Here is a 24,854-nt window from a genome sequence, read left to right on the forward strand (position 1 = left end):
TTTACTGTGGAGTTTTGGAGAAAAGTAAAGGCAAAATCAGTCAAAACCTCAGGTGCCTTTTCAATCATGTTCCACATTTAAACAAAAATTTCTTTGTAGGTTTGCTCATTTTATGTTATGTTACGTTCTATTTTCACAATTTACAATGGCAGGGCCTGCCAGCTTGTATTTTTGGCTTGTTGTTTCTGATTGCACTTTAACCCAAAGTGGGTTATAATCCCAGAAGGGTAAATAAACTTTATTTAATAAAGTTAAAACTTTTTTTGAACATTTTCTTTGTCATATGCAGATTGATTTTAAACAGCGGGGAAAAAATCTATTTAAATCGGATTTTTTGTGAAAAAATCGGGGATTTTTTTTTTAGGCCATATTGCCCAGCCCTACAAGAAATGAAAGCTGAAAATCTGATCCACTGCCTCAAATCCATCTTCGGATCCCACTCCCACATGTCTTCAGTGTATAGCACAAAAAAAATGGCTTTGCTGTTTTACATTTGAATACCTTATTAGCACATGCCACACTCAGCAGAGCAAGACTGGAGTCAGCTGACCCATATGCACCACGTGTGTTGTTATTACCGAGTCAGCATAATGATTAACTGGTAGTTTGCATGAGCTGAAATTCATTTCTTTGTTCATTCCAATACTACTCATTCACAGCATAGACTCAGCATTGTTCATGGTCAAAATACACTTGAGAGAATTATAAGGGTTTTTTGTGCCACTCAAAATGAAATGACAAATCTTTTGTTTAATGCATTTTGGAGACATTATTAAAACATCAAGCTTTAAGTATAAAAGAAGAATGCCTCATACGTTCATCTCTCCCTCTTCATTGATTTACTCATACATTCAAAGTGTGATCAAGAACTCAAGATTTTCCAGTTGTTTACTGCAGGTCACTAAAAAGCAATGAACCCTTCAGAGAGCACTTGAAGCGTTCCCGCCCATGACAGCCATTTGTCAGGTCGTTCCAAACTAAAGTGATAAAAAGCAGTCACTTTAAACTACAGTCCTTTTCAAAGGGAAAAACTGATGGATAATCTGCTCCTAAAGTTCCTTGCTGAACAAAGAGTGGCTCCAGTTACAGGTCAGCCTGCCAATTAATGTAGGAGCAAAATTATAAATATAATTAATGAAAATACTGCTCTATGTGGATTAAAAAAAGTATTGGGACACCTACATTTTCCAGCTTTATGTGGCGTTTTGCCCAAACTGTTATCACAAACTTGTACGTCTTTGGCTGCGGTAGCATTACATTTTTCCTTCACTTGAACTAGAAGACACGAACCTGCTCCAGCATGACAATGTTCCTGTGCACAAAGCAAAACTCCATGAAGATATAATTTTCATGGGTTGGAGTAGAAGATCTTGAGTGGTCTGCTATAGAGCTCTGACCTCAACCCTACTGAACCCCTTCGGGATGAATGTGAATGCTGACTGCACCCCAGACCTCCTCAACTAACCTACATCAGCACCTGATATTTTCCCAGCTGAGTGAAGGTTATTATAAGAACAAATGAGAAATAATTAGTTAGAAAAGCACTTTTAAATCTTGTGGTCAGGTGTCCACAAATTTTTGTCAAAATTGTGTACATTCACACTCAAACAGAATAAATGATTTGAACGGCAGGTCCTAAATGAACATTCATTATGACTGTAATCAAAACTTGTTTACTCCAATGTTGATTATTAATTTGAGTATTGTTGATGTAAGGGTAAGAGTTTGTGCACCAGCAACACTCGCGTTACAAATTCTATTATAAACTACTATTTTCACCACCCTGTGGAGGAGTTCTCGGTGTGAAAAAGTGTAGACTTCAGAGAGAGGGAGACACAGTCATGATCACTTCGAAATAGACCACAGCAGCTGTTATTGTTATTCTTCCGTCCGTATTACACAAGCTTAAGGAAAAACCTGCTGTGTACATGTACGAGAATGACAGTTATTCAGTAGTGGGTTTACCATTTAGCTCACCTAAGCTATAAATAGACTCGCCTGAGGACAGTTTGGCTTTCAGGACATCAAGGAGCAGGACATACAAATTAGCAGCTATGACAAGATCCACATAAATCCGAATATATTGAGGGGGGAAAAAGTCTAAAGTCTAACGTTCTCCACAAATTGCTTGTTCACAGTGAAACATCTGAAAACGCTTACATCCCTGAAAGGTGTTTATTTCTTTTCTTTCTCTTCGGATTGTAAATGCTGTGAAGACATTCATCTCCATCAACACAATCAAACTTATGAGTTAAATGGGTGGCGTGAAAAGTCACATTAAAAAAAGAAATCACTTTAGTGAATGCAAAACCTGGTGATTTGAAATGTATTGAGCTTTTTTTTTATTTTTTTTATTTTTAAAGGTTTATAAATCTGGACAGAAGACTAGAATAGTGTGGACCGTCACTGTTTAAACATCTGATGACATTTCGGCAAACTTTGCCTCGTACAGGCGTCACAATATATGACGACAATAATGTCAATAACAATATGAACATAATACAGGTATAAATTATTCAGATATTCTATTCAAGTTGCCATGTGTTCACTTTGTTTGCCTCTGTACCTGTTCGCACGGGATAGTGATTAATATTGTGTTCCAGAAGAGGTCATTTTCTCTGTTTACATCTACGTTTAGTCCACGAATTACCCCGAGTTACAACGAAGATAAAAAAAAGTTTTATGTGGCAGGCAAATAAAGCAGTGTATTTATAATTTTATTATATATAATATTTTCCCTCCATTTGCGGCATAGTCTAAACTGAATAGCGTGCGGATTTTTAACGTTTTCTTAAATATAGGTCGGGGGCTGACTGTGTGTGTGTGTGTGTGTGTGTGTGTGTGTATACATTTTATATATTTTTAATGCCTTAAATCAGTGGTCCCTAACCCCCGGGGTGGCATCGGTCCATGGGTCAATTGTTACCGGGCCGCACAGAAAGAATAAATAACTTACATTATTTACGTTTTATTTATTATCTGATTCTGAATGATGTTTTATTTTGGATATTTACCGTATTCTCTCTGCTACATCTGTCTATGACTCTTGATGCATGTCATGATGCCTCGGTCACATGTCTTACCTCCATCCACTACCTTCTTAAAGAGGGCTGCTGTTTACAGCTGTTATTTTTTTATATTTAAATGTGCACTAATCGAAATAAAAAATAGTTTAAAGTAAACATAGAACTTTACACATTTACAAGAAACAAAGTTAAAAGTTTTCCTACGTCCTGTATATCTTGATTGACAGGTGTCTCGTCCAATGATTGGTAAGTGTCCATTCACAAACTAAACCTACCGTTTCCGGTTTGTCTGAATTGTCGTTGTGTTTTCAGATTTGATATTTTGTTTTTAGATTTGCTCATTTGTTTTTGCATTTGTTATGTTGTTGGTATGTTGTTTGGTATGTTTTGCACTTCTCAGCCAGCGTAAATATTAGTTTTTATGACGGTCGTATCATTTTATGTTGTTGTATTTATCCCCCACATCTTAAACGCCGGTTCGTGAAAATATTAAACCATGGCGCAAAAAAAGGTTGGGGGCCGCTGCCTTAAATGTTTTGTTACACAAATATGTTTCATATATAACAACTATTCTGTAACAATAATCATCAAGCATTAACACCCAATAAGAAATTTTGTATTCATTATTTTGATACACTTAAACCATCCAAAACTCTATAAAAGGTGAATCTCATAGTGAGCTGAAAATGTCACAAGTCTTAAGGGCAGAGGGTATTAAATCTTCCAACAATGCTGCACACCATATGGCTTAAAGACACGCTTGTTCTACCCCTTTTCCTCTTCAATCTTTTATTTCTTTAAGGATTTATTTTCTATTGGTTTTCTTTTAGATCTTTCATATGAAGCTCCCAACCAAGGGCATTCAGGATCATAAAATGTACGTGGGCAACTGAAATAAGCAACTATTAAAACACGACATTGTAATCTGCATATAAATCTGCTGAAATAACTCATTCCGCTTATTTGATTTAAAGTCTGTTAGATGTGGATCACATCAGTGAATCTGCTTATACATACATTTACACAAACCCAGGAGACATTTTTACACACTAACTAGGTTTTCCATGCATACAACATTATTTTGAGCATATGCTCCTGCAGAAGACATGAATTTGTTCATATCCAATCTATTTTGATATTCATCGGATCCTTTCTTTCCCTCTTTTGTATTCATTTGGTACCAAACTATTTGTCTAATTAAACCAAATAAAACACCATGCATGCCTGAACTCTTTTTTTTGTTCGCTACATGTAAAATAAAAGAAAAGAAATAATAATAATAATATATAAATTTAAAAAAAAGGAGTGTCAGTATCAAGAACCACACATACAACACAGGACACCAGGCAAAAGAACACTGCTCACACCTACACTACCAACTGAATCCATTTCTCTAAAAGGAGCTGAAACGTAGACATGAAAAGCTCTGTCTGTTTGTGTGTAGCATCTTGAACATGAAGCCTGCATGAAACCATTAAACATTTAAACTTGCAGTAAAAATAAAAAAAACTGGGAAAAATACAAACATAGAAAATGAGTTACACATAATGACTAATTACTGCTGACAAGCGCTCCCCAATCAACTTTCCCAAGCTAGAAATGACTGCAGTAGTCATGAGCGCTATCCATCACAGTACCAAGTGCTTCACCATAATAAAACATTAGCATGCTCTTAAATGTCAAGCATTTTTCGTAATTAACAAAGCTCCCTAATTGCGACCTGAGGGAATGACTAATAAAACGCTGCCGATGTGCTGAAACGATTTCGAAATGAAACCAAAGGAAATAACGTGATGTGAGAGATATTTCGGCGTAATAAGAGGGCTGTCAGACAGAATTGAACAGTAGGCTAAAATAAATGTTCTGAGCATTCTGCGCGGTCGAGATGAACAAAAAGTGCTTTGCTGAATTCCAGCACAGAGATACGACATGCTGCTGTGCATTCAGGACTTCCCTACAGTTACATGCAGCCACAAGAGCTTTAAACTTGTGTGTATTTGTTGAAATAACAGAAGTTTTAATTTGAGACAGAAAATAAATTAAAATGTTCAAGAAAAGAAATGTTCTTTATACTTGTCACATGTACTTTACAGCACAAAAATAAATCTTAGAAAATCTCCCTTTGCATATTCCAGATCGCAGGGTCAGGCATGATCAAGCAAACCTGGAGCACAGAGGATTAAGGGCCTAGTTTAAGGGCCCAAGAGTGGTAGCCTAGTAATACTGGGGCTTGAATCCCCGACCTTCAGATCAGTAACTATTAGGGGTGTAACGGTACACATATTCGTACCGAACTGCTTTGGTAGGGGGCTTTCAGTTTGGTGCATGTGGGTCTAACAATTGTAGACTATTTAATTTAACTTTTCCATTTATTCCATTTTATTTCATCAATTTAATTTACATTCTTTTATTTGATTACTTAACTTAATCAATATAAATATATTCAAGTATATTGCACTAATTTGATTAATTCATGTTTTATATAATTTGCACCGGTGGCGCACGACGATGACAAAAGATAAACTCCCGAGAGAAATACAGTGGTACCTTGACCTACGAGTTTAATTCGTTCCGTGGACGAGCTCGTATCTCAATTTGCTCGCACATCAAATCAGTTTTCCATATTGAAAATACTTAAAATGGCATTAATCCGTTTCAACCCTCAAAATGACACCCCGTTTTTATGTTTCATGTTATTAAATTGGAAAATACATTTCTAAATAACAAATCTTGTATAAAAACATAATAGAAAGAGTATGTAAAGATATAATAAGGTTTTATTCAGTATATTTTCCTTGGAGATGAGACGACTTGAGCTAACGAAAACGCGGGTGGGGTGTGTGTGTGTGTGTGTGTGTGTGTGTGTGTGTGTGTGTGTGTGGAGGGGGTACAGGCGATAGGCGGAGGGAAAACTCGTTTTTTACTATCACTCCTGTACACTACATATCCCTAAACTTTACAATTTTTACTTTTTCTTCTTTGCTTATCTTAATTTTCATCACAAACTTTGCTTTCTGGCTTCGCTTCGCCATCTAGCAGCGGCGTCTCGAGCTTGTACCAAATTTTTTTTAGGTACGTACCTCGAAAAACTCGTACATTAATGCAAATTTTTTTTATTTTTATTTTTATTATTTTTATTATTTATTTTTCAAATATTATAATTATTGATTTTTAACCAAGCAAATATTTTTCTTTATTTAATTTTATTATTTTATATATTTAAAATAGTTTTTAAAATGTAAGCTGTTGATGTTCACAAATGTTAATAATAAGAAACTGTGTTAATAAAAACTGGAACTCTACCGAAATTTAACAAAATCGTGACAGAGGCACGTACCGAACCGTGAATTTATGTACCTTTACCCCCCAGTGACTGAATTATTAGTAATTATCAATGCTGAACTATTATTACAATACACATAACCTTACTTCCCACTCAATTTCAAATCAAAAACTCATTTAAATCTATAAGTCATTAGTGCAAGAGTAAACAATGACCATCTGCAGTAAATTGTGGTTGATATAAGACAATAGCTGGAAGGCTCACAAAGAAAAAGAGGACCTACAGGCAAATCTTAGTAAATATAGTCATAAACACTATAGATATAAGGGCACAACTGAGAGAAAATAAAGCTAGCTGTGTATAGATACAGTTCTTCAGTCTGCTGAAGTCTAGCAGTTTGTGTGTGTGTATGAAGAGATACACAATATGGACCAAAGTACTTGGACTTTTCCAGCCATATGTGATTCTTCTCCAAACTGTTCGCACAAACTTGGGGCACACAATTGTGTAGGACGTCTTTGGCTGCAGTAGGTATAAAGTCACCCAGGTATGAAGCCGTGTTCTGCACTTCACCAGTGAATAAGCTCGTTGATCGAGAAAGAGATGCACACAGACAAGTGCCTTCAATCAGCCTCAACATCCTCAACCTGTTCCCTTTATCTTCATTTCCCTCTATTGACCAAAAAGAAGTAGCAATTTCATGGTTGACTGAGACTGATTTATTGAAGATGCCCCGCTGATGCTACGACAGGGTGCTTTGGAAAAGACTTAGGGATGCGCCAGCATTTGTAAGAGATTTGATTCGATTAGGTTGCTACAGGAGAGACCTCAGAGATCGACATCCATTGTCTTTATCAGAATCGTTTTAGGTTCGAGTGACATGGCTTTAAAACATTTGGGAAATTTCGAGGTCAAACTAAAATACAAATAAGTATTTATTTTCTCTGAAAATACCTCTGCTCCTTCAGAAGGTTGGTCTGAGTTGCTCTGGTTTCTGTGGTTGACCATGTGTCATGCATGTTTTTTATTTACAACATTAGGAGCCTTTCGTTTCCCTCTATGGAGAATGCTCGGGCGCTCGTTCGATCCCTTATCTCAAAACTAAACTAGTGCAGCTTAATCCTGACACTGCCATCAAACCCCTGACAGTGATCAAGAACAATCTCAATAAGAACGTCCCACCCCAAAACTAAAATGCTCCTTTTACTGACTTTGTCAGATTTCCCCTCAACATGCAAGGAAGATTTCCCATGCTGGCTGGATGGCTGGGTCACTGGCTGGGTCCTTCACTTAAATTAGCGTCAATTTGAAAATCTACGATTGTAGTGTTTTTGGTCCAAACTGAACTGTGCAATAAAACGTTTCTACAAGGAGAAAAAGCCTCGGTAATTAAAGGAGCTAAATTTCACCAGAACTGGGTCACTGGTAAAGGAAAATCAAGTACTATGTATTAATTGGCTCCAGTTTCCAAGATACAGCTTCAGGTCAAAATTGCATCAAAATTAGAAGGGGGGGGTGTGAGATAAATGTGATATAGCAATGAGAACGGTGAAACACAAATCATTATAAATGTATCTTTTTATTGATACAAATAAAATTATTTTTTTTTTCCCCCATTTTCAAAATTGACTTATGGGTGTGTTGGTTGCCTTGTTGCTTCCCAGACTATAAAGATACAACCTCAAAATGATACACATAAGCTTGCGAAATATAACGTGAATATCAGAAAATGACAGAAGACAAGTTCTTAACATCGGATTAAACGGCAAGGTTCCATCTTGTATCTAAACGGCACTTTTTGGCTTGTCTCTTGTGAACTGCAGTAGGATCATTCCTGGGGAGATTCCAGCAGTAATCAGCAGCCATGGACAGACTCCATTTCCCTTGGTATCTTTTCTCCATGCCGGTGATATTCCTGGTGGAATCTTTCCCTAAGGTTATCACTCACTGGGCCACAGCTCAAACAGAAATAGTCTAAATGCAACAATAATGAGAGGCCCAACTCTTATCCCTATCTGGATCCAAAATAAAGAAGGTATGCCTTTTCTTTTTTTGCCGCTGTCATCATACCGCACTTTTGGGTCGCAAATGTGACCTTGTATGCAAATTCGTCTGTGTACAACATTTTGAATCTCATTGTGAAATATTATTATATATTATAAGACTTTAGCCAATCAGCACCTTTATTACCTGTTTTCTAAATCAGCCAATCAAAACATGTAAGAATTAGCACATTTTATCTCGTAGGTCGATAATTTCCCAAAAATTATTTCCAACTGCTGCCAGACAGCTTAGCATCCTAATGGCATTCTTAGCACATCAATTGTTTACTACAATATATGGACAACATTTTGAGGACACCTGACCATAAGATTTTCCACATTTATATAATGAGGAAAAAAGAAAACGGCAGAAAGTTTCCAACGTTTGGGATCATTTCAAACTAAAGCATAAAAAAATTTAATTAAAAAAAAATAACACCATACAGTGCGTTTACATTTTTTATTTATTTTTTAAGTAATTAAACATTTATTTTTATATTTTCTTTTTTTAATTTATATAATTTGTATTTGCATTCTAATGTAATATGGCAATTAAATGCACTAAATGGGTTTAGTTTTCGCAGATTGCAACTTTTTTAAGAGGCCTGATTTATTTTCTCTGACACGTTTAGTATTGTTCTTTAATGAAGAAAAAGAACTTCTTATCCAATTACTTGATTATTCAATGGAATTATTTTATATAATATATATATATATATATATATATATATATATATATATATATATATATATATATATATATAAATAAAATGATAAGGGGTGTCAAATTCTTAACCCACATGCAATTTAAGAATGAATTACAGGAGTGCAGAATTATTAGGCAAATGAGTATTTTGACCACATCATCCTCGTTATGCATGTTGTCTTACTCCAAGCTGTATAGGCTGGAAAGCCTACTACCAATTAAGCATATTAGGTGATGTGCATCTCTGTAATGAGAAGGGTGTGGTCTAATGACATCAACACCCTATATCAGGTGTGCATAATTATTAGGCAACTTCCTTTCCTTTGGCAAAATGGGTCAAAAGAAGGACTTGACAGGCTCAGAAAAGTCAAAAATAGTGAGATATATTGCAGAGGATGCAGCAGTCTTAAAATAGCCAAGCTTCTGAGCGTGATCATCGAACAATCAAGCGTTTCATTCAAAATAGTCAACAGGGTCGCAAGAAGCGTGTGGAAAAACCAAGGCGCAAAATAACTGCCCGTGAACTGAGAAAAGTCAAGCGTGCAGCTGCCAAGATGCCACTTGCCACCAGTTTGGCCATATTTCAGAGCTGCAACATCACTGGGTGCCCAAAAGCACAAGGTGTGCAATACTCAGAGACATGGCCAAGGTAAGAAAGGCAGAAAGTCGACCACCACTGAACAAGACACACAAGCTGAAACGTCAAGACTGGGCCAAGAAATATCTCAAGACTGATTTTCTAAGGTTTTATGGACTGATGAAATGAGAGTGAGTCTTGATGGGCCAGATGGATGGGCCCGTGGCTGGATTGGTAAAGGGCAGAGAGCTCCAGTCCGACTCAGGCGCCAGCAAGGTGGAGGTGGAGTACTGGTTTGGGCTGGTATCATCAAAGATGAGCTTGTGGGGCCTTTTCGGGTTGAGGATGGAGTCAAGCTGAACTCCCAGTCCTACTGCCAGTTTCTGGAAGACACCTTCTTCAAGCAGTGGTACAGGAAGAAGTCTGCATCCTTCAAGAAAAACATGATTTTCATGCAGGACAATGCTCCATCACACACGTCCAAGTACTCCACAGCGTGGCTGGCAAGAAAGGGTATAAAAGAAGAAAATCTAATGATATGGCCTCCTTGTTCACCTGATCTGAACCCCATTGAGAACCTGTGGTCCATCATCAAATGTGCGATTTACAAGGAGGAAAACAGTACACCTCTCTGAACAGTGTCTGGGAGGCTGTGGTTGCTGCTGCACGCAATGTTGATGGTGAACAGATCAAAACACTGACAGAATCCATGGATGGCAGGCTTTTGAGTGTCCTTGCAAAGAAAGGTGGCTATATTGGTCACTGATTTGTTTTGTTTGGTTTTGAATGTCAGAAATGTATATTTGTGAATGTTGAGATGTTATATTGGTTTCACTGGTAAAAATAAATAATTGAAATGGGTATAAATTTGTTTTTTGTTAAGTTGCCTAATAATTATGCACAGTAATAGTCACCTGCACACACAGATATCCCCCTAAAATAGCTAAAACTAAAAACTACTTCCAAAAATATTCAGCTTTGATATTAATGAGTTTTTTGTGTTCATTGAGAACATGGTTGTTGTTCAAATTAAATCCTCAAATAAAATTAATCCTCAAAAATACAACTTGCCTAATAATTCTGCACTCCCTGTACATCTAGTGATTGTGTGCTTACATTTACATGAAAAACTGACAGATCCAATACCAAAAAAAGAAGGAAAAAAGATCTGATCCTTTAACAAATGGAAAAGGCTGCAATTTTATTTGAAATTTTTTGTTTTTAGGAGTCTTGCTTGTATTTTTGTGCTAGGAGTGATCATATTGAACTTTGTTAAATACAGTTAAATGCATGTTTATCTTGTGCTGATGTAAAAAAAAAAAAAATATATATATATATATATATATATAGAATATATAGATAAGAATATATATAAGGGTAATATATATATTAGATCAGAGAGGTATCTATATTGACTGCTACCAGAAAATGTTCTCATGCTATTTTTAGTCACAATCTGGCAAAATCATAGTGTTACAGGTTATACTGTTATTTAAAATGCACAATATTACACTACCCCAGACCAGTGCTAACAGACCATGAAAAGCTTACTGAGGCAGGAAAAAGAAAGAATGAAGGGAGAAAAAAAAAAAAGTGTTTTCCAGTTTCATGCTTTTGCAGTCAGAACCAATATGGAGCCGAGTTTGTTTAGAGGAGTCCAAAAGATCATGAGGCAGACAGGCTGCCGAGGCAAGCGTACAGCAGATGGAGAAGCCAATTTACCTGAGCAGCACAGCGTAAAACAACAGGTGAACTACCAGACTTCCAGCTGTGTTTCCCCTGAATTAGTCAACTGCACCTGTGCACTGTCTCCCCTGTTAATTAGAGCAGTGGGGGGACCACAAAGGGGCAGCTGTATCGCCCTGTGGCTTTGGAAGGGTGGAGGCTGAGCAACATGTACATGATGTACATGTCTTTATGATGTTGTCTAATTGAAATCCAAGAAAACATATTATACAAACAAATATACTATATAAACAAAAGTTTGTGGACGCCTGAACATACGATTTATATGTGCTTTTAAAACATTGCATTCCATATTTATACCCTTATGCAGTTATAATAACCTCTGCTTTTCTAAGACGTTCTGGTAGATTCATATCTTTATGGAGCTGGCCTTGTGCACATTGCCATGCTGGAACAGATTTGGGTCTCCAGGTTGAACTGAAGGGGAAAATGCAATGCTCCTGCAGCTGAAGGCATCCTATACAAGTGTATACCTCCAACTTTGTGGTAACAGATTGGAAAGAACCACATATGGCTGGAGAATGCAGGTAGTATAACCTGCTCATGTCAAAAGAAATTGGTGTGGTTACAATTGTCCATAATGATTTTGCTAAAAACAATAAATGATACCACTAATCTCTTACTTTTACGCTATGAATGAAAGTTCTTGCAATTGTTTCGGAGGCCTAGTGCAAGAACCAAAAGAAAGCTTGTGAGCAAGTGAGCTTGTGCTTGATCTCTCAGCAGCATTCTTAACTAAATGATGTTTAGATTAAAAGCATCTGGTGTGAAATACTGGGATAAACCAGTCAACCCTCCCTCCGCTGTCAATCAAAACTAAGCAGTGGAGCTTGGTTGAGCTCGTTCAAGGAGTTAGTGCTTGCGTTCACCTGTGTTGTGCAATAAGCAGCAGTCTCTCCGAGGAAACGGGAATGTTTGCTTTTCCCCCACCCGGGTTGGTAGTGACAGGGAAGAGTGGATGAGAATTGGCAAAACACCAAATTGGAAGCAAACAGGGTGAAACAGAAAAACACTGGGTGATGGATTAAAGAGTGAGCACATGTGACACAAATCTCTGCTCCCAAAATCTGTTATTCATTTATGTAAAATTCTACAGAAAGACAAACAAAGAGAACCAAATCTGTGCTATTATGAATTATTATTAGAGCAGATTTGTTCCACTAAGCTTTCACCGACACGTCAGAGGCGTTTTTTCTCCAAATCTTCAGGCTCCAATTAAACAAACTGCATTAAAGGATTTATATATAAAAATTTAAAAAATGAAAAAAAAAAAAGAACTTTGGGCTCATGGGGACTCCAATCTGATTGGCATCAGTCTACACCACAATAGCAAGATATGGAGAGTTGCTTTATCATTTAGGATCACCGGATTTTCCAGACTAATGCTAACAAGAAATGGTAATGGAAAAAAAGTTTTTTCACTTTGTCAAGATGCAATTTCTTAAGATTTTGGCAAAAAAACCCACATTTGAGCTCTTAAAACACAGAGGAATGTTAATCTATCGGGGCTACGGCTGAGAATTTCTAGAATGGTATTTAAGAATTACAGGTAATGTACGCACTAGGAACAAGTCCAAAATAGGATTTTTTTTAAAGGGAATATGGTTTTAAATGGCCTTCACAAAATCCATTGGTCAGGACTAATAAAACAAATAGTGAAAATCTCTCCATGCTCAATCAATTCTACACCCATTTCTGAGCTTGTTATCAGGTCATTGATGGGTTTAGGTGTGGCACATAACCAAATAATGACTAAACCTCTGAAGAAAACCATCCCAGAACATTCTTTGTAAAATTTTGCACATCCGCACGTGTTAGTCTTACATCAAACATATGAGTCATGTTCTTTTTTTTTTACCTTTGCATATGAGAACACCATTGAGTGAATTTCCTTTATTTTTAGCTTTCACTAGGACGGTTCACTGCAGTAATTATAAATGAGAGAATGGTGGCACAGGAGCTTTCAGGAGTGCATTAGTTTAATTATTGCTCATTTTCTGGCCAGTCATTTGTTGTTAAGACCATTAAAAGCTGCAAATTTGGCATTAGCCTTTTATCTTTTCTTTTCTTTTTCAACAGGCATGTCAATGCATTTCATTCGAATCTTTTTAATGATTCACAATGTAGTTGCAGTGGCATGTGATAGGTTTCTTGTCACATGACAGCCATACATGCTTCTTCCCCATATTTCTTGCCACAAAGTTGGAAGCGCACCATTAATAGGACGCCACTGTATGCTAAAGCATTACAATATCTCCTCACTGGAACAGCTTCATGAAGCTACATGGTTTGGCAAGGTTCAAATAGAACTCCTCAAGTGGCCTTCAAGAAGCCCTGGCCTCAATCTGACTGAACACCTTCAAGATAAACTGGAATGTGCTTCTGGACCGGACATGAATACCTCGTGTCTGACCATGCACAAATCCCCACAGCTATGCCCCAAAATCAAGAGGAATGCTTTCTATGGAGATTGGAATAAAAAAAACACAGCAAAAGAACAGTGAAGCTTTGATCGGATTTCCATGCTAATATACAAATATACAGTATCATGTACAATTGTTGTTAGGGCTATTATGTAAAAGATAGTAGCCATTTAAGTAAGCAGACGGAATGTAGCGGCTTTCATTCTCTGGATTCATCCTTGAGGTAAATGGAATCTCGCTCAATGATGCCAGAAGTGAGTAGTCATGTATACAAGAGAAGCTTTGATTTGTTTTTCTGGAAGTTAGTAGTGACATCCAGCATGCCAGTATGTCCCCCGGCTGGATTCGTTTTAACGAGCCTGGTGTTATATGAGCTGTCAGCTGAAAATCACTCAGAGGCCTCAGAGAGTACTGCACAAAGAGACGTCTAATCCAGGTAGGCTTTTTGACTTTTACTGCTAATTTAGACAATTTATTATATTTCTGCTTCTAATGCCACTGAGGTATCTGATCCAAATTAAAAGCGGTTAGCAAAAAACACCTCGATAAAACCAAGCGAGGAGCAAAAGACACACAGTCGTTAATTACGCGACAGCTACTTGTCTGACGGAAATATAGGAAATCCAACAATAAAGGTCAAAGTGGTCGATCTTTGTTTAGGAGAAGATTGCTCGGAATTTCCTTTATTTTTAGCTTTCACTAGGACGGTTCACTGCAGTAATTATAAATGAGAGAATGGTGGCACAGGAGCTTTCAGGAGTGCATTAGTTTAATTATTGCTCATTTTCTGGCCAGTCATTTGTTGTTAAGACCATTAAAAGCTGCAAATTTGGCATTAGCCTTTTATCTTTTCTTTTCTTTTCTTTTTCAACAGGCATGTCAATGCATTTCATTCGAATCTTTTTAATGATTCACAATGTAGTTGCAGTGGCATGTGATAGGTTTCTTGTCACATGACAGCCATACATGCTTCTTCCCCATATTTCTTGCCACAAAGTTGGAAGCGCACCATTAATAGGACGCCACTGTATGCTAAAGCATTACAATATCTCCTCACTGGAACAGCTTCATGAAGCTACATGGTTTGGCAAGGTTCAAATAGAACTCCTCAAGTGGCCTTCAAGAAGCCCTGGCATCAATCTGACTGAACACCTTCAAGATAAACTGGAATGTGCTTCTGGACCGGACATGAATACCTCGTGTCTGACCATGCACAAATCCCCACAGCTATGCCCCAAAATCAAGAGGAATGCTTTCTATGGAGATTGGAATAAAAAAAAACACAGCAAAAGAACAGTGAAGCTTTGATCGGATTTCCATGCTAATATACAAATATACAGTATCATGTACAATTGTTGTTAGGGCTATTATGTAAAAGATAGTAGCCATTTAAGTAAGCAGACGGAATGTAGCGGCTTTCATTCTCTGGATTCATCCTTGGAGGTAAATGGAATCTCGCTCAATGATGCCAGAAGTGAGTAGTCATGTATACAAGAGAAGCTTTGATTTGTTTTTCTGGAAGTTAGTAGTGACATCCAGCATGCCAGTATGTCCCCCGGCTGGATTCGTTTTAACGAGCCTGGTGTTATATGAGCTGTCAGCTGAAAATCACTCAGAGGCCTCAGAGAGTACTGCACAAAGAGACGTCTAATCCAGGTAGGCTTTTTGACTTTTACTGCTAATTTAGACAATTTATTATATTTCTGCTTCTAATGCCACTGAGGTATCTGATCCAAATTAAAAGCGGTTAGCAAAAAAAACACCTCGATAAAACCAAGCGAGGAGCAAAAGACACACGAGTCGTTAATTACGCGCGACAGCTACTTGTCTGACGGGAAATATAGGAAATCCAACAATAAAGGTCAAAGTGGTCGATCTTTGTTTAGGAGAAGATTGCTCGGGATTTCATTTATTACTACTGTCAGAGTACAGCTAAGTAATCTACTTAACAAAGGTGTAATGAGATACTCCATCACAATTGAATGATACTGCCTTTACAATTAAGATCAGTTGTAATGCTGAAATTTTCCTGGATTGACTGAAGATATTTTTATTTCTGAATCTTAAATGATTTTAAGATTCATTGTTTTTTTTACAAACATACTGTTCATACAGAAATATCTGATGAATGCTTTCAAACATCTCATTGAATAAATAAAGTATCGGACTGTGGAAAATGGCGTACTGGACTGTAGACTAACCATACAACCTGCAATGTGCTGTCTGTCACTGTGATGCTTCATGACACTCCAACTGTTAAAAAGATAATGAAACGTACTTCATTTCTAGCAATCCTACTGTACAGAGGCAGGAAAGAGGCACACAAAATGTACAGAGAGTAGAATTTGAAGGGGATATCATTGAGGCACAACAGCTGAGAATGCAGGTCATTGACATTGCAGAGCTGCGGCGATTCAAGCAATACTCACGAGCTGTGCTACCTGCTGCCAGTTATCAAAGAAAAACGCCAGGGAGTGTGCCAGAGCGCATTCAAAAACAAAAAGGCGCTTATTAACACGTGCCCATCAAATCCACAAATGTGTGCTGATGAAGGTGTGAATGCATGAGCGGTCGGTATGCGTTCCAAAAGGACAAATAAAATTGCGGTTTAACAGCTCAAGAGATTTGTGATCACTTCACGTCTCTTTAGTAGAGTTCGACCTCGTGGGAAGTCGGAACAATGCTGAAGCGGCTCTTTTTTCGATGCTCCTCGTGTTTGATTCACTGCTCCTTGGAAAGGACGCAGTCAACCAGCCGTAATGTAAAATCTGCAACGGCACCAGGAATCAGTGGCGCTTAAGGCGGTCTTGGGACTGCTGCAAGTAGAACGACAAAGGAGTCGGTCACAGGTAGACACAGTGTTTAGTTATGGACAGTGAAAAGATTCACAGAGCAGACAGGATTACTGGTACTTCTTTATGAGTGCACTTACATTACCAGCGTTACATGACACAACAGCACAGCCGCACTATTGACATAAATAGTCTCTGAGAGACTCAGAGTGACCCCCTGCCTCATATACTACAGTTCAAAAAATGTCCTTTTGTAATAATCTTCAAGATCAGATGTATTACCATAAAACCATTCGGAAAATATCTTTATACACCATCCAAACAGGTTTAGTAAAATAGGCACTGGGCTTTGACTGGAGGGGCTCCAAATTTGGAGGAAACAGGACAAGACAGTGAGCAAGAGACAGGAACAGAGAAAGCGTCATACTGTATGAGTCAATGAATGTCCTGCTATGTGTTGGCAGCTAAGGTGGCATTGCAAGATGGCACTTGCAACAGACACCACCACCCCCGGGGTTCCTAATATACAACCAAATCGTGTCTACGTTTAAAAACCCTCTTAAATGACTAAGAATTGGATTAGTGACGTGGCTGCAAACAAATGGCTGCAAACAAATCCCGACATGACTAGATCCCAAAAAAAAAAAAAAAAATAATGATGTGTTCGAGGGATTCAAAATAAAACCAGGAAAAAGTGGAGAAAACGTGGCTGTCTTTTGGGCTTCCGTACAGCTTCAAGGGAGAATCTGTCATGCTGAGATACAAGAGTTAAGCTCTCAGCACCAGCTCTGGTGTGCAGGAACACACCAGTGTGTGCACAAGACAGTTCTGTACTTGAAGCATGTATGTGAAATATATGTAAAAACATGTATGTGCAAATAAGTATCTCTTTGCCTTGTCGTTGCATGTAACCAGTAAATCAGAATACTTTAAATAAGTATGCATATCAATAAAAAAAAAATACAAACTCAAAGATATATTTTTAGACAGACAGTTGGTGTTTTTCTTCAATGAGAATCATCTCTTTATAGATTCAAGTGCTAGTATTGTGTTTAAGGCTAAACACTCTCCAAATCAATATCATGAGCCAACTGAAAGTAAGGCTTGATATTCTCCTAGGCAGCGTGCTGTGGAAATGTCAGGCAAACACTTCATTTGAGGGATGCGTTTAATTTAAAACACATCGAGGATGAGGTTAACTTCATCCCACTTTAGCTTATTAACCATCAGTAGTTTATAAGCGAGTGCTTATAAATGATATTATTTTCAGGCCTGACGGGAAAAACTCTTGCTTAGAATATAAATTGCTGAAATCCAGTTGTTGCTCATAAACCACTATGCTGATGGCCATCATAAAAGTGTAAAAAAAAAGTGGTGATGTCCACCAAATGCTGCAGATGTAAATATATAACAAAATGACCCACTATCAACCCCCAAAGCGATTTAGTTCTTCTTTCTGCCCAATAACCTCCTTCATTGTTTCTTTTTGACTCGAAACACACACACACACACACACACACACACACACACACACACACACACACAATGATGATAATAATCCTCAGCAGAGGCTCAGAAAGAATTGATGAAAAAACACATTTCGACCGTGAGAGACTGAAACACATAGCTTAAGTGGCGTCAGACGGAATGCGACGGTTATTCAGCAGGTCGCGGATAAAAAAAATGATTGGAGTGGCAAACATAAAACATTGCCATGACATCCTAACAATAAGAGTGGGCAGATGAGGGGCTTAATTTGCACAAGAATTAAATAGTGGATACTCAAGAGCATTCCACCATGACTGGGGCACGGCTGAGGAGAGGAATGTATCCACTGCACAGTGTACCGGACTCGGTCCCTCTTCATGAAAAGACTTTCATACAGAGATATTAAGTAGCCCATAAATGCACTGAAGAGATCCAGTTTAATCTTCTCTGGACCAAACTGTGATGTGCGTTTAGTAACCACCTGAACATCAAGGGCAATGGAAACTAATAACAGGTTTTAAAACTGCCAGAGAGACACCTTGAGTAAAGCTCCCAACCCTCAGCGAAGCGTTTAAGAGTGGATTGTGCGTGATTTCCAAATGATGAAATGTAAACGCTGTCTACTGCAATATTTCCCACGCAAAGCCCATTCAGCATCACCCAAATCCACCCAGTACACTGTTGTACAGTCCTGCAAAACAAGTGCACTAACTTGAGATGATTTAAAAAAAAAAAAAAAAAAGCAACTGCTTTGAGGGGAAAAAGGGAGGGAGATGATTAGACAATGTGTCAAAGTGCACCAGTCTGTGCCTGGTCTCTCCTCATTAGCACAAAAACTGCAGCCCAGATTTCACCGCCACAGTTTACCAAATCACTCCGCTTTACAAGCTCCAATTATGGAGATCACCCAAAGCGTATCCAAACAGAGCTGGCACAAGCATCAAAATCTCATAAAGAATACTAATAGCTGACTATATCAGTTGGGAAGCATAAAACCCCTTATCAGAAAAAAACGTGCATCATGTACACAGGTGTCACTGTACATTTAGCAAAGCTCCATCATTCCCCACTCAGGCTTGAGCAATATAGATTTTTCCCTGCTTGTGATACACCATTAAGAAAATACAATTGATGATTTTATCTTTTGAAACCCACAGCCTAAAATAAGACAGGACAAACGAGCACTTTTTCAGGTTTAAGCAGAGTAGAGGAGGATGTAATAATATTAGCAGCTGAGCAGTCAGGAACTGCATGCTGGCAGAGGCAACAGCAAACCCTCAGCTTGATAGTGTGTTTTAGATTTTAGATATGATACTCACCTGTTCATCTGCTGATCAAAGTGTTTAATCGCATGTCCTCCAGTATTTATTCCCTTTCTATTTACCACTACCATATATATATATATATATATAAAATCTCACTAATGAATGTTTACTTGTGCAAAGTCGAATGTATCATATACCATACACATCAATGAACATTCTCGCTGCCTATTCACTTGTGAGCATATGAGATGATGGTCAACGCGCAGAGCTACCAGTGGATGCCAGTTAATATGAGAATTATCACAGCATAAGTTGCAACTGCCCAGCATTCCTGATTCATATGTCGATTGGCTCCACTCGCGAATTTCTTACGAGAACAAAGAAGGCTTTTGTCTTACCCCAAGGTCAAACTGTGAAGCTCTTACACAAAAACCATGTCCCATCTTCCAATTCTCCCATTAGAAACTCTTCACAGATACTTTCAGTAACTAAGCTACTAGTACTACTACTAGCATCGCAACAGAAAGTACTCATTTTTAAGTAATTTCTTAACCAATAAGCCTCACAAAACTACACACATCAGCAGTGCACTAAGCATATACATATCCAGCAACTCACTAATGAAAAGGAAAATACCTCAAGTGCCATCAAAGATCTTTCAGCTCCCAAGTCCTGTACAGATTAACCATCATGTCACTTTAACATAAATAAAGGTCACCTTAAACGCAAACTAAACAGACCAGCAGCTAAATGATTCAGCAAAAGCATTCACAAACAACTGTTTTAATGTTTGGCTTCAAACTAACCGTCTCTTCAACCGTAAATCGCCACTGGCTTGTTAAATAGGGACAAACTTATGCATTCCTTATTACCGCTTTATCTGTATAAAGCTGCTTTGTCACATTGTCCATTGTTTAAAGCACTATACAAATAAAACCGGACGAAATGAGTAAAAAAGCCTTGAGGCTTATTTATAATATTTTTAGTTGAAGCGATCACGTATGGTTGAGCAATTTAGCTTCCTAGTTCTAACACACAGATGGTGTCTGTCATTTTTGCCTGAAGGGCTGTTAGACATTATGATTACATGGGTTCTTGCCACACGACGTGATAAACGTTGGAAGCCTCTGCTTTTAAAGTCCCCATGAAATGTCCTGAGAGCCGTGATTGGAGTCCATTAGTAGATTGGAACTTTATATGCATAGGAAGGATGTGGTGTAAATATATTGTACTAATTCAGCATCATTACATATATATATATATATATATATATATATATATATATATATATATATATATATATATATATATATATATATGTATATGTATATGTATATGTGTATATATATATAAATAAAACAGAATATAACAGGTTGGATAAGATATCTTGAATAATTCGAAACGATGTATTAAACCATGTATAAAGGATTAGTGCAAAAAAAAAAAAAAAAACTGTTCAAGAAGCACCAGTATGGCTCAGGTGAACTGCTCATGGAAGTTCATCAATGCAACAAACGCAAGAAATTCTGCATGAATAAAATATGTTATGGATCGCTTACATTTACAATGATTCAACTGAATAAAACTTACAAACCTGCAATATTAAATGCACAGGATCAACAATTACATCTATATGAGAGCAGTATTCTAGCTCTGTAAATAATAATTATAATGCTGAACAGTAAGCACACAGACTATAATGCACCTGGATGAAGCTCTAAATGTGGTCTGAACCCCATTCTGTTTGGAAACTCGTGAAAATGGTTCATTTATATGGTTACAACATTGAGAATCAGTTAAGATTCGCTTCGTGGTTCTTTGTGAAGGCGAACTGGGATCAATGTGATCATGTGAATGGGAGATTTCAGGTTCATTCCCAGGCTGTAAACAGGACGAGGTAAAAAACAAAACAAAAAAAATCCGGTGTGTTTTGCCTGTTTGGCGCATTTCCCCCTGATTAATCTGAACATCTCCTAACACTGTATAAAATCCTGACTAGCGAGATTTACAGCAAATAAATGATCAAACCCCATATATGTCGTTTACTGGGGGTCTTTATCGTTACCTGTGATCACTGACCGGATAAATAAACAAGCAGATTTCAGATTATCCAATCAACATAGAATGACAATGACACACACACACACACACACACACACAGTTCTTACCTCTCGCTTCTCTTTTCCAAAATGGTTGTGTAGACCCAGGCGTCTCAAATCGTCATATATAATCAACAAGCGTTTTTGTACACACTCCCGAGCCCCCGGTGATAAAGTTTGTGCACTGTTTCCCCTCAGCGCCAGTTCGCCTGCTTTGCTAATACGCGCTATTTTCAGGAGTCGCAGTTCGTCATCCAACGTTAACTCGCTTCCCTGCAAAGCGTCCGCCTGCAGCCGGGAAGTCGCTCTCCGTCCGCCCGACCGCCCGCCCGCGCTTCTCCGAGCCTCCGACGGAACAAGACCGATATACCCCCGCCCTTGATATCCGGCTCTCGCTTAGGAAGAGTTGCGCTCTCAAAGCTCCGAGCTAAAGTTTATCCTCTCTCTCTCTCTCTCTCTCTATCTCTCCCAGCGCCATCTTTCCCGCGGGGCACGTCGGGTAATCCTGAGGAATCCCCCCACGCACTCAGTGCGCCTGACGTTATCCGGTAGAGCGCGAGCGAAAGCAGGTGGGACCAAGGATGCGGGCCACGTCCCAATCCGCGTCCTTCCACACTAATCACGACGCCCAAAATAGCGTCGGCAGCATTCAAGGTGTAACAATTGGGACTTACCGATGTAGTGCTGAAGCGGGCGGTTTGAGACGAAGCCTCGGTTTGACGTCTGAGCGCACTTATAAAAGGCCAGCTGTTGAAATGAAATCCACCCAATATAGTTCAGATCTTCTGGGCGTTACGTACAAACAGTAACCAAAACGAAGTAACAGTAATTTATACATGTGTAATAATCTAGAACAAAAAAAAAAACATTCTCGAGGATTTTCCTTCCTTTATAAATCAGTTTCAGTCTTAAAACATCTGAACTAGTGGACCTGAGCACACCCAGGAGTGAGTGTTCAGGTGGAACTCATTTCTTTTTTCAGAAATTACCATAAACGAATATGGTATCCACTGTCCTCCTATTAACAATCCATCCAAAATAAACCTCTTTTAGTTCTGGATTTTACAACTTTACCTTTAAACCCTAAGTGTCTGAAGGAGCGATACAGAAGGTCTATTCTCCCTGCTGCTATTAAACTTTACAACCAGAGCTGCTTCCAGTGAACCCGTCACCAGAATACACATTGTTGATACTGATTTAATTTATTTATTTATTTAAATTATTTGCCATTTTTTTGCTGCTGTACCATGGAAATTTCCCCACTGTCTATCTTATCTTATCTCATCTCATCTCATCTCATCTCATCTCATCTCATCTCATCTTATCTTATCTTATCTTATCTTATCTTTCATAATCTAACAGAAAAACTGATCCAGTTCATTTTTACAATTGATGTGATCTGAATTAAATGTTGCAGATGTGCTCCCATTATTCCTAGTATTGTTTGTTTTTATTATTCTTTTATTTGTAAAGTGCTTTTAAACTCCCTGGGAGGGTATGAGGAAGAAACCTTAAGAGGAACCAGACTCATCTGGGTGGCACAGAATGTCCATTTATTAAAGTTCATCATTGGTCAGGTGAGCAGTGATAGGTGATTAAATGCAATTTGTGGTCCTGAGCCAGTGTAGAAAACTGTTGACATTAACTAATGTCTTAATCAAAGTATTCGCTCTGGATTCTCTGCAACCGGGACCAAAATAAATTGTTCACCGAAGATGAATAAATAAAGATAATCTATAGCACAAATAGAAAGCTTTAATACAAAAAAAAAATACATATCCTGGCTATGTGCATGTGGCATTTATCCAAATAACCTAAAAAAACAGACCTTCCATCAGCACACACTGTGAGCTGAGTGATAGCATGTACATGGCCAAATGCTGGCATCAGTACTCAGTAGAGGAGACTACAATTCCTCATAGCCAAAATACCAGCACCAGATGGCAGTCAAGGCAGTCTGCTGATCTCCAGTGGCAGAAAGGCCATGACAAAAATGCAAAGCTTGCAGTGGAATTATGCAGTTGCTAAGGTTTTTTTTTTTTTAAATATACCTTGGCAAAAGCTACTTTGAAACACAGTCTAGACTGTTGGTGTCATGGCCTATATTTCCCCACATTCCCACCTTTAATGACTTCTTTGAAAAAGACCTAAAGCCATTAAAGCACAGAAAAGATCACAAAACATGAGCAAGAAGGCACAGATTTGAGTTTCGGTTCACTACAAAAAGGCACAGAAAACTATTTATCTTCCATCATTTTTCGCAATTCTGCATTTTTCACAGACAGTTCTAGCAATTTCTAACACAGCTCACTTGAATGCTTGAATCTGACTTGTTGAAAAGGCATTGTTTAATTTAGAATTGATTTATAGCACAGCCATCAGCCATTTGGTTGTAACCCAAATTACAATTATAACTCAATAGATAATACAGCAGACATGCCACAAAGTTCAAGGCTAATAACAAACAAATTAAAAAGTGTTGTTATTTAAGTAAGATCAAGTTCAAATAGTGAAAATGGGCCACTTATATAGCGTTAAAGAAGGTAATCTCAGATATTAGTGTCAGTCACTTCCAGTTCCTCAATACTAGGACAAGTTGTGTTCTATCAAACTCAAGAAAAAAAAAGTGGTGAGAGAAAAATGTTTTATCATTAATATAATGTAAGTGACAACAGGAAATAAATTGTCTATTGGACAAACCACATCATATGTAACTTTCAAATATGGTAGGGAGGTGGTTGCTTAGTGGTTAAGGCATTGGACTTTGGATTAGAAAGTTGAGTTCAAATCACAGCCATCCCAAGCTGCTGCTCCTGGGCCACCTGAACAAGGCCCTTAACTCCATAGCCAAATGTCATAAATTTAAATGATTAAAATGCAAGATGCCATTCATTCATTAATTAATTATTAAATAGTACAAAAAATGCAGGCAAATTAGTGTAAGAGGGATATGCTGTTTGTGGAAATCAGCTTTGTGTTGTTGTGCCCCACACCAACCCATTATGGATTACAGTATTTTGCTTTAACAGTGTTTTATTTCTTATCTATTATGTAAGTGGAACAATGTATTAATGTCAATAAAGATAAGATAAATATCAATAAGATAAAGATTCCTGTTTAGCCATTCAAAGATCATTCCCTAATGGTTTGTTTTATTACTCCAGGTTAGAGGCCTTTATCCTCTGTAAGCCAGTGTTGGGAAGTGCTGGTACTTTTGCACTGGATTATCACGGATAGAGGCAACTGATCTCCAAGCAGCCTGTGGTGAACACAAGCTATTGGATTGGTCATGGCCTGCTGACCTTAGATCTGCTGCTTGGTAGTGTGACAGGAAGCCTTTTTTTTTTAGGGTAAAGGAGCATTTGCAATTCATGCAAATAAGCGAAAGAACATCAGAAAAATCAGGT

The 24,854-nt window shown here is 38.0% G+C and overlaps 1 protein-coding gene across 3 annotated transcripts in view; it reads right to left on the reverse strand.

Annotated features, from left to right (window-relative positions):
* tjap1 (tight junction associated protein 1 (peripheral)) overlaps positions 1 to 21,960 on the reverse strand; it is a 72,638-nt gene extending 50,678 nt beyond the window's left edge. For 2 of the 3 annotated variants that reach the window (XM_046875920.1, XM_046875911.1), the window contains exon 1: positions 21,517 to 21,960. The gene's annotated coding sequence lies outside the window, so the exon portion shown is untranslated. The remainder of the gene's footprint in view (positions 1 to 21,516) is intronic. The other variant, XM_046875930.1, reaches the window with a different exon arrangement.
* Between the last annotated feature and the right edge of the window lie 2,894 nt (positions 21,961 to 24,854).

The sequence above is a fragment of the Silurus meridionalis genome, chromosome 2 (genome assembly GCF_014805685.1).
Source record: "Silurus meridionalis isolate SWU-2019-XX chromosome 2, ASM1480568v1, whole genome shotgun sequence".
NCBI classification, from domain to species: Eukaryota; Metazoa; Chordata; class Actinopteri; order Siluriformes; family Siluridae; genus Silurus; species Silurus meridionalis.